This window comes from Astyanax mexicanus, chromosome 2 (genome assembly GCF_023375975.1).
Source record: "Astyanax mexicanus isolate ESR-SI-001 chromosome 2, AstMex3_surface, whole genome shotgun sequence".
Taxonomy (NCBI): Eukaryota; Metazoa; Chordata; class Actinopteri; order Characiformes; family Acestrorhamphidae; genus Astyanax; species Astyanax mexicanus.
In genome coordinates this window covers 36332321-36344404 of record NC_064409.1, presented here as the reverse complement: position 1 = coordinate 36344404, position 12084 = coordinate 36332321, and positions in this window count along the sequence as shown.

Sequence of the window (12084 nt, the reverse complement as noted above, 5' to 3'; positions counted from 1 at the left end):
GTATCGGATGGATGCCCTTTTCAGCTGGGCACCGAGGAGTGGGAGGCATTGGCGGATGGGGAAAATAGCGAACAAGCTTCTTGAGCAGACCCATCTCCTCTACAAACAGCACCCGGTTGTCATGAGAACCTGTTTGGCCTTTTGTTCTGTATGCAAAGAGGATGTGTGCCCATTGTTGAGCTCATCATTAGTCCTCTAGCTGATTTGGAAGACAAGAAAGAGTAGAGGAACACTGAAGAGAAACACTTGGGAAGGCAGAGACACTTTTCGTATTGCAAGAGAACGAGTCGTTTTTTCACTGCTAGATTTTCAAGAGCAAGTAAAATGTCCCGTGTTTAGAATATGAGGTAATGGAAGTAGAACACGATGATGACAGGAAAGGAAACTGTTTTTGATCAGCATTTTTATTCCCACCTGTTTTATGCGTGCAAGAACAGTAGTTTTATACTCAAAGCACAAACATATTTTATAGAGATGATGGAGAGTAATGTGCCGTTAACAAAAAGATTTTGTTCAGAGACTAAGCTCTTCTGGGGCTCCTCTGTATTAAAACAGAGTTAGATGAGAATGTGTAGTTCTTGCTCCTAGGCGCCTTCTACAGACAGGAAGTGGAATTTGTACTTTGATTCACCCTTAATGACACACCTTTGTATTTCTGGACAAGCTGAGAGACACAAAAATGTCACAGATTATGATTGACATATGTTGACAGACGGCAAATGTGTACTTTTGCATAGAATCAAATCAGAGTCTATGTCATAACGTGCACAAGTAGCCTACACCTTTGTAAGGCTTTATACTTGTGCATTATTGTGTCTGCATTGTTTTTCAGTAAAGAGCAAAGGTGAAAATTTGACAGTGGGAATACAATGCTTAGCAAGGACCAATCACTGTTGCTGTTGTAAAGGATGCACATGTTAGGCTATGGTATAGGTTACAGCATAGGATACAGTGTTGAGTACAATATACATAGGGCAGGTGTAGGCTATGGCATAGATTTGACACATAAGCATAATTTGGCCTGAAACAGTGTAGTAATTTTTCTGAAGACCATTGGAAGACCAAAATTAAGTTCCTTCATTTGTTTTTTTATGTATATTTGATCTAATTGTAAAAAAATACCAGGAATGAGTGCCAGTAACACGAATGAGTTCCAGTAACAGGAGTGAGTTCCAGTAACAGGAATGAGGGCCAGTAACATGAGTGAGTTCTAGTAAAAGGATGAGTATTTTCCCCTGGTTTATTTATTTATTATTTCCTCTCAAAAACAAATGGTAGGTATACACTGCCCTTAGATGCAAATAAATGGGCCATTCCACCAAATGTGTGCCATTTGCTTGTTGTAACTCTTCCAAATTAAACTTTTTAAAATATTTTTTCAACTCTGAATCTAATAACACATATATATAACTATTCAAAACCAGTGCAATAATTGTCTATGGATTTAATGTTTTATGTAACAATCCATCCATTTACAAGACATAGTTACTTTTTATATGTAACATTTTGGTGCACAAGGAAATTAAAAGTTCCTGGACACCAATGCTCTGTTTACATCTGCATTACTACCGGTAAATGTCAGTAACAATTGTGTACATATTTGTATAATATGTACACATATTTTATAATGATTTTAAGGACAAAAACTTCAACACTAGAACCAACACAAACTTGTAATCTGTTTATCTTTTTATTCATTATTTTTTTACATTTATAAAATAATCCTGTTTGATGGGACATCTGGTAAACCTAATGAAAAGAACCAGTAGGTCAGACACTACAGAACAGTTTCTGGTTGCTTAAGCAACCTTGCATCATAAAATCCCTTCTGTTTCAACACACTGTTTTCAGACTGTTCTAGAAGTTACTACTGTGGCTTTTCTCATGCTTGATGCCAGAATGGGAAAATGTTGGCCCCACAGCTTTAGTTTTCAGGAAGCCAAGTCCAAATACCCTCTGTTATTAGCAAGCATTGCATTAGCAAGTGTGTTACTTAAGAAAATTGCATTTTTTATGGGTGACAGGGTAGGGATATGGATGATAAGATGGGTATAGGTGATGGGGCAGTGGTATGTGTATCGGTGATGGGTATGCGTGATAGGGTAGGAGTTTGGGTATTGAGGTGGGAGAATGGGTTATAGGGTAGGGGTTTGGGTATTAAGGTGGGGGAATAGGTTATAGGGTAGGGGTTTGGGTATTGAGGTGGGAGAATGGGTTATAGGGTAGGGGTTTGGGTATTGAGGTGGGAAAGTGGGTTATAGGGTAGGGTTTTGGGTATTGAGGTGGGAGAATGGGTTATAGGGTAGGGGTTTGGGTATTGAGGTGGGAAAGTGGGTTATAGGGTAGGGTTTTGGGTATTGAGGTGGGAGAATGGGTTATAGGGTAGGGGTTTGGGTATTGAGGTGGGAAAGTGGGTTATAGGGTAGGGTTTTGGGTATTGAGGTGGGAGAATGGGTTATAGGGTAGGGGTTTGGGTATTGAGGTGGGAAAGTGGGTTATAGGGTAGGGGTTTGGGTATTGAGGTGGGAGAATGGGTTATAGGGTAGGGGTTTGGGTATTGAGGTGGGAAAGTGGTTATAGGGTAGGGGTTTGGGTATTGAGGTGGGAGAATGGGTTATAGGGTAGGGGTTTGGGTATTGAGGTGGGAAAGTGGGTTATAGGGTAGGGTTTTGGGTATTGAGGTGGGAGAATGGGTTATAGGGTAGGGGTTTGGGTATTGAGGTGGGAAAGTGGGTTATAGGGTAGGGTTTTGGGTATTGAGGTGGGAGAATGGGTTATAGGGTAGGGGTTTGGGTATTGAGGTGGGAAAGTGGGTTATAGGGTAGGGGTTTGGGTATTGAGGTGGGAGAATGGGTTATAGGGTAGGGGTTTGGGTATTGAGGTGGGAAAGTGGTTATAGGGTAGGGGTTTGGGTATTGAGGTGGGAGAATGGGTTATAGGGTAGGGGTTTGGGTATTGAGGTGGGAAAGTGGGTTATAGGGTAGGGTTTTGGGTATTGAGGTGGGAGAATGGGTTATAGGGTAGGGGTTTGGGTATTGAGGTGGGGGAATGGGTTATAGGGTATGTTCATTTTTCTTGTGCTGTGCTTTATCCAGTTAAACAAGAGTAATTAGCCTCTGTGTAATGAAATGTACAGTTGGTTAGGGACCTTCAAGCCCCAATTATCCAAAATATGCCCTAAAAAGCATGTTGTATGTCAAAATAACAAAATATAGTTAACTGTGAGAGACTATTTAGCTTTAGAATTGTTAAATACATTGAAAATATAATAATGATTTTTTACAGAGTAGCATTTTATTTATTTTTTCCATTATATATTTCAGACAAACCTCACGGGCCAGATATTTCATGCTTGGGCCATCTATTGCTGACCCCTGCTTTACAGGAACAGCCTATGTTGAGACTATGTTAGTTCTGCATTATTCTGCATTATTCTTCCATTTCAAACAGAATCTTCTGGAATGCAATCAGTGAACCATTTGTTTCTTTGGAACAAAACAGTGCACGTTTGCCAAGCCAGAAAATGGTCCATACAAGACCACATGTAGGTGAATCACTCCTAGGCCCATATTTATTTTTAGGGCTCAGAGTAAGCCTGCTGTTCTAGGACCAGTTTATTCCTTCTTCATTAAAGTGAAGAATAGTGTACAACTGAGGAAATCTGATCTAAGGTCAGTTTTCTGTCTCTGAGATGTTTTATAAATATGTGACTGGTCAGATCAGTGCTGCTTGCACTTATGTTATGTAAAGCTCAGTTGTGGATGTTGGGAGATATACAGTTCAGACTATAAAAACGTCACTGAGCTTCATAATTATGGTGAGTTGATGTTGAAATGAGCTGATAGTTCTCTGAACCATTCTAAACATGCTTCAGTGTTAACACCTGTCTGGAATGCCTGAGGCTGATGTTTGCATGTCTGGCATGTTCAATTCATTACTAGAAACGAGGGAAACATCAGTGGACCTTGAGTGAATGTAAACACTGCTCTCAGTTTAGCAAAGTATCACTCGTTATCCATCTTCCAGCAAGTTAACAGGGTTTCAAACTTTACCTCCTACTTAATTGCAGAGGTTTAACCATTAACCTCCACTTTTTTAGCTTTAGAAACATTACATCATTGAAAACAGGGGTAATCATTGGTGAGACACAGCATGACTTCACAATCAGGGCACCTTGCTTATGTATGTGTGCATGTAATGTATGTGTGTACAGTCATTAGCAGCAGGTAATGGTGGTAGACACAGTACCTGTGTTTTGTACACAGACAGGCAGTTACAGGATTGGTGGAAATAAGGAAACATCTATTAAATTATAAAGACAGAGACTGGTTTCATTTACAATGTCCAGGGTTGGTCTTTGTATTTTGGGAGTCTTTTGAAGGTGTCATGAGTGACTGATTGGAATGACTTGGAGGCTTATCAGGAGTTGGGTGAAAAGCTGAGATTAAATCACTTAAATAAGTGGAATATTGTACTGGTAAAGCAGGAAAATTTGGTCTGACCAAAATAGGTGGTTTTCTTCAGGATCTACTGAGCAATGGTTGTGTTCTTCTGCAGTGTTAAAACACTTTTCTAGATGGTTTGGTCTTTCAGACCAGTTAGAGAAACTGAGGTTGGCCATCAGCAACCTCTAAACCAAACATAAGAACAATAATAATAATAATAATAATAGTGTTGTGCTGAAATCTAATTCCTCTTCACATGCACATGTATCATATTTTCACACTCTTAGCCACACCGAATTATAAGGCACACTATAAATAAACGTCTATTTTCTGGTCTATTTTCATACACAAGGCACACTGGATTATAAGGCGCATTATGTGATACTAGTAAAGAACAGGGGTGTTGCCATGTTTTCCTTCCAATTCAGCAGGTCTTGCTGCTGAGTGGCAAGACCTGTAAAGCTAAGATAAATTAAGTAAAAGACTAACCGGACCAAATGTACAAACACATAAATGTAGCAAACACATGATGCTTGGGTTGGACTAAACAGCAAATAGTGCTAGGGGGAGTTTATATGACGTTTATATGTAGATAGGGCAATTGGCCTTTGAATTGAGGTAAAAGTATAGGAAACAAATACGTTTTTATGACTTTAAAAATAGAAATGGTGAAAATAATACTTGCATTAAAGAATAGCAACACACTTAGATAGTAGGGTATAGAGTTCTCTAATGTGGGGACAAATATATCATTGACCAGGTCTGCCACAACTAAATTTAATAACACAGACACACACACAATTACACTCACAAAACCCCATACAACACAACATAATCACCCTCCCCCCTTGTTAACCTCAACAAACAGTTGACCACCAAGCATTCTGGGAGCTTCCTCATGAGCTCCTAAGACCCCCACCCCCCCACCCCCACCATATTTGACATTTCCAACACATATACAGTTTCAAAGGTTTCATATAATGTCAGTTACTTGTGTAGGTTTCTACTAGTCATAAAACAATGTGCCATTTTTCCTCTTATAACTAAACATATTTATTAAGATATGTTTATCACATTTTGCAGGCATGACTTTAACACATGACTTGAATACAGATAGATAATGAAAGCAGAACATACGTTATGGTGGGTTTTACCAACTAAGAGGTTATGAACTGTGGCGTTCCTATTCATTGTACATGTGTCTTTGTACCTAGGAAACAACAGACATGTGAACTTGTTAGTTTGAGTGGACAGTTTAGAAAAACTACATCATTAAAAATAAAGAAGAAATAAGAAGAAATTCTGACAGATTGATAAAAGCAGTGACTCCTGAGTACATTTAAAAAAATAACACTTTAAACTAGAAAGGTGCATTTCCTGAAGGAAACACAGGATGGTTGGTTGCTATATTGTTGCTATGTAGTTTCTAAGTAATTTCTAAGGTGTTGCACGGTGATTGCTAAAGTATTTGCATAAATCAGGTTATAACATGCCATGGCTATGGAAGCTAGGTTGCTTTGGACGTGTGGTTTGTCCAAACCTTTGACGAATAGCTGCTTTATCCAATAGCTCCTCCATACACACATACAGTACTGGAGAGCAGGAGACAGAAGGCACTCCTGTGTGCAGAGTTGGCTTGTAAGACGGAAATTTCATTCCTATGGGGCAAATTTGCTCAACAATTGTACGAAAACCATACATCGTATTGATCCAGAAAGAACATGATAAGTTAGGCATATAGCTCAAAATTTGTATTTGTACATGAGTGTGCAAATTTCTCCCCATTCATTCTTAATGGCCAAAAAAACAGACATTAACAAAGTTTTTACGAAAAACACACATTTTGCAATGGGCAACAATAATGAATGTAATTTCATAATGCACAGTGGTTCTGCATAACTGAATTGTGTTTTCTAAAAAAAGTATTTTTGGGACAACACAAAACAATGTAATTTTATGTTATGTAACAAGTTAATAACCATGCCCCAGTAATGGACTCTCAAGCCACAAACAAGTGGCCAAGAAATGTGTTGTGGCTGTGGCCATACCAGATCATAGAGGGAATGTAAATGTCTCTAAGCAATAAAGCAGAGTAAGAAAACGGTCAGCCACACTTTTTGGTCAGAAACTTGTGGCGACACACATTCTAAACCAGGGATTTGGGGACATGAAGTTTAAATGTGGGAAAGCTTCTTCACCCTTACCCCTCTCATACCCATCTGTGCAGCATTTCCTCAGATTTGTCAGCTCTCTCTGGTATCTGAACCCCACTCCAAGAGCTTCGCTGCAGAACACCAAAACACCTCCAGCACAAATAATGTTTGAGGGTAAACATGCCACTCTCTCTGAAATGTTTACCCACAAACAGCATGCATTTTGGGTGAGTCCTGTTTTGCTGTTTTTTGAGAAAATTGGGCTCTGAAATTGGATGCCCAGTATAAAACCCTGAGCTTCATTGGGACTCTAACAACTTTATGTGAAAGCATTAATATACTCTTAAAAATGTATAAGATTACAGGTAGTTTATTCAGTATTTCTAGAAGAATTACAACAAATGATACCACAGTTAGTTCTGACCCTGCAATTTGATTGGCTGAGAGGCGTTTTATGAGTGACATTATCAGCTGGTAATGCACTTTAACTGAAGCTCTCCATGTATTACTCGTCACATACAGGTAACCAAGCAATGAGGCAGCGCTTACCAGCCAAACAATGCAGCTACAAACAGAGCAGCAATGGAACTATTTTCATATAGCAATGAAACAAAATGCTATTTTTAAATGAAGATGTTTATTATTAAGGGAGAAAAAAATCCAAATCTACATGGCCCTGTGTGAAAAAGTGATTGCCCTCTTGTTAAAACATACCATCACTGTGGTTTTTGACACCTGAGTACACTGTCTCTAACCACACCTAGCTAAACCTAATAGCTGGTCGGACCACCCTTAGCAGCAACAACTGCAACCAAGCGTTTGTGATAACTTGCAACGAGTCTTTCACAGCGTTGTGGAGGAATTTTGGCTCCACTCATTGTTGTAATTCAGCCACATTGGAGGGTTTTCCAGCATGAACGGCCTTTTTAAGGTCATGCCACATGATCTCAATAGTATTCAGGTCAGGACTTTGACTAGGCCACTCCAAAGTCTTCATTTTGTTTTTCTTTAACCATTCAGAGGTGGACTTGCTGGTGTGTTTTGGATCATTGCTGGTGTCTATTGGATCATAGTTCCATTTATCACAGCAAGTCTTCCAGTCATCGCTGCTTTCTTGGGGTAATTTTGGCCTGCCGGCCACTCCTGGGAAGGTTTACCACTGTTCCATGTCTTCGCCATTTGTGGACAATGGCTCTCACTGTGGTTCGCTGGATCCCAAAGCTTTGGAAATGGCTTTATAACCCTTTCCAGACTGATATATCTCAATTACCTTCTTTCTCAATTGTTCCTGAATTTCTTTGGATCTCGGCATGATGTGTAGCTTCAAAGGATCTTTTGGTGGACTTCACTTTGTCAGGCAGGTTCTGTTTAAGTGATGTCTTGATTGAGAACAGGTGTGGCAATAATCAGGCCTGAGACAGGCTAGAGACAGTGTACTCAGGTGTCAAAAAACACAGTGACGGTATGTTTTAACAAGGGGGCAATCACTTTTTCACACAGGGCCATGTAGGTTTGGATGTTTTTTCTCCTTTAAAAATAAACACCTTTATTTAAAAATAGCATTTTGTGTTTACCTGTGTTGTCTTTGACTAATATTTAATTTTGTTTCCGAAACATTTAAGTGTGAGAAACATACAAAAAATCATGAAATCAGGAAGGGGGCAAACACTTTTTCACACCACTGTATTTTTTGGTTTCGGTTAATTTTTTTTTTTAGTTTAACACTGCTGCCACATCATCCTGTCACTAATGTCTAATCGTTTGTTTCACAAAGTCAGCATTTAAGTCATATTGCAGATATGTACTGTACTTCAATATCACATATGAAAGTGACCCACATCAAAATGGAAAAGGTCACATTAAAGCACCGTTCAGGACTATATTTTCTGTAGTACCTCATAACATGATTAGGTTGTATTATCAGATATTAAGGAAAGTTTAAGCTAGTTTAGGCTAAAATGCTATGAGCATGTTAAGTCATGTCAGGATTTGAGTGCAGCATTGGAGCAACCTCAGCAGCAACCAGTGTGACAGAAAAATATGTCAGAAATGAGAAAAAAAGTTCCACTGTATATTAAGTAGTGTGTATTTTCACAGCAGTGTTTTTTTGTTTTTGTGTACGGATAGTAATGGATTTAGCTTTGGCTAACGCAGCCCAGGGTACATCAAACGTCTACATTCGGCCATGAGCTTACAGAGTATGACTCACCATAGCTTGCCACTGTGAGTCAATCTGGCAACCCACCTGAGCTTTCTGTCTGGGGAGGGGTGGGTTAGTCAGACAACTCTCTCCAGTGTTTTGAATTTTGACTCATGTAGCCATTTCACACGACAGTTTTCATTTAGTACTAATTGTTCTAATTGTGTCTAATTGTAATTGTACTTTAAATATATTTTCGTATTTTACTCTGGGACATTTTTACCTGCTGTGCATCTTATTTAGCTTAGCACTACAAGGTTAACATAGCTTACACATATCTTCTTGTATGTAGTTTATATTCATCATTGAGGACAATACAGGTATGACTGCTTTTGTGCTCTTTGTTCAAAGGCATTTTGAATACTTTTAGTCTGTAGAGTTTCTGCAGCACTGTTTCCATATGTAAACACAGATCAAATCCTCATAGTGTCTCTCGGCAACCATAGGCTAATGGAGAAATCCAGTGTGAAATGAACTTGTAGTTTAGTGAAACATGATAACGAGTACAAACTTTTGTTAAATAGCCCACCTCTGTTAATCTCCAGCATTCCAAAATACAGCACTTTCAGTCGAAGCTCCCAACAGGCTTACCCTGCTAGAGATAGGGGCATAGCGTTACCTATGCAAAGGAAATTACTATTCAGTCGACTGACGAGCATGAACGAATAGGTAGAATAGATGATTGCATTTCCACATAATAAATTTTGCAATCTGTTTCCCTGTCCTACTTACTCATTTGTGCTCATCAGTCAACTTATTGTGATCAAGGTACTGTGTGTATAAACAGTGTTTTTTAATGAAGACTTTTAAAGTTCCCAGTGCCTCATTTTAAATGTATTAAATACTTTGAGCTTGTTATTGGTGTACAAAAACGTTTTCTCTGCATGGGCAACAATGCCCCTATCTCTAGCATTGTAAGCCAATTGGGAGCATCAACTAAAAGCTCGGTATTTAGGAATTCTAGGGGGGGGGGGGGGGGGGGGGTTGTACTTGTTATCAGATTTTACTTCTCCCCAAGCCCATTTCACACAGGATTTCTCCTTTAAATGGCTGACAGAGCATCAACTCTCTCTCTTTCTCTCTCTCGGCCAGTTTGGACTATCTTAACATTAGTATGTATTTAGAGAACAGTCATCAGCTACCATCAAGTCAATTTCAGCTGTTGGTTTTTTCAGTTCAATTTTTTATACATTATAATAACACAGAAAACAGAAGGAATAGTTATATATAGCTACAAAATAATTGTACAAGTTTTAAAATGCCTTAAATGTTTAGATACTCCAGTGGTAGCGCTGTTCAGCCCAGGGAACCATCTTTACTATTAATGCAATTATTTTACTGTTAGTGATAAATTACTTACAGCCGCTCAATTAGCCCAGTGTTCTCCTCACAGGTGAACTCCCCTTTCATTAAAGATAAGCTGTATTTTACCATATAAACCACCCAACCAACAACCATTTTCACTCAGATTTTAAAGAACTTTTGGATGATTAAAGAAAAAAGTGTTTTTGGGTTGTGAACAATTTGTGTAGGGGAAAGTGGGGTGATTTCTGTCAGTGGGGGAAGTTCTGCCACCACCTGTTTCTAGGGAACCACAGAAGAAATTGTGAATGTGACCACAAAGTTTGAAAAGTCAGCCAGTTTACTCATCCTGCAAAGAATAGAGCCTCATTGCATGAGATGTAAGCACATTTAAGTTCAAAAAACTGTTTTTTTGCAACACTATGAGTCTATACATCTAACATAATGTTAGCCCAAAACTACTGGACGATGCATTTTCTTCAAAATAGTAGGATTGGGGTGATTTGTGGGCCTGGGGTAAGTTGTGTCACAGCTCATGAATATTTTAAATATATTTTTTTGTAATTGTACATTGTATTATTACATTTTATCACTAAAACTATGTGACATTCTTAATTTTAGACCCAAAACAGAAATAGACCATCATGCCGTGGAGTTATAAGAGGAAGACATGAAGTCCATTCTTCAGGAAGGAATTAAGAGATAGGCTAATTATGTTAATAAACTTTTAATCTCTGCTAGGACGTGATTGGTTTGCTAGGCCTTGATTAAGACAATTGACCTTTGGTGTGCTCATGTGTGACCTTTAGGAAGACTAACTCTTTTTACTGTTGACTACGGAATTCTATATGTGTCTCTTAATCTTTTTCATCTCTTTAATATTAATCTACAATTTAGAAAATCAATTAAATAAATACATAAAGAAAAAACATTTATTGAGAAGATGTGTCCAAAGGAATTAAGGTGTGTCAGGAAGGAATAAAGCGATATGCTCAAATTGGCTTTTGATGTTGTAAAGTTACGTTAAATAAACTTTAAATTAGTAATTTTGTATTGAATTTGTCTAGCTTTTATATAGTATTACAGTTTCTGAGATCAATATATACTGTTTTATTTCAGTAATTAATGGAACATTTTACCAATGTATTCTTTCCAAAGGCACAACTTACCCCGCAGTCGGGGCAAGTTGTGCCAGGAGAACACCTTTTTTCAAAAAGCTGTATTTCTTAAATAATATATTTCAGATCCAAAGTGACTGTTTCCAGGGATGCACCACATCCTGAAATATATGTACATATTTTAGTGGAAGCAGTACTGTCATGGTCTCGCTTTAAAGTCACTTTAAGTAAAAACTGGCACAACTCACCCCACTCTCCCCTATGTGTAAATGTTTGCCAGCCCAGATGGTTTATACAAAAGAGATCATTAAGCGTGGGCATGGTGAAACTCGTCTTGCTTCAGCACCCTCCACAAATATAGTTTATGATATCACGTATATATAAGGCTTTGGTTTTTCATCTCCAACTCACTCATAAAACACAGCATGTAGAAACCTCTATTAATGATTGGCTAAGAGGAAGCTGTGAGCTCAGTGACTGTGTTTGTGTGTGTGGCCTGATTGTATTTTATTGTTCTTGTGTGCTGTAAAGTGAGGTATCTTTGGCCTTGAATGTTAGACTTTGGAATCACTGCCTTTTAAACAGTATAAATCCTATAAATCCTTCTCATCTCAATTAAATGAGACAACAGAGGTAGGTCCTCACCCACGCCTGCACTGATGATGATGTTAAAAGTTTAATTAATGAACTCATGTTGTTTTACCGTGACCTGATTCTCACAATGGAGCCATGCTGGTTTGTTTAAATCCAAATAGATGAGAAATGTGTTTGTGTAGGAGGCGTTTTAGATAAATAGATGGAGACTGTTGAAGGGGAAATCCACCAATCTTTCTAAACATTCCTCATAATGAAATCAGTGAGATATA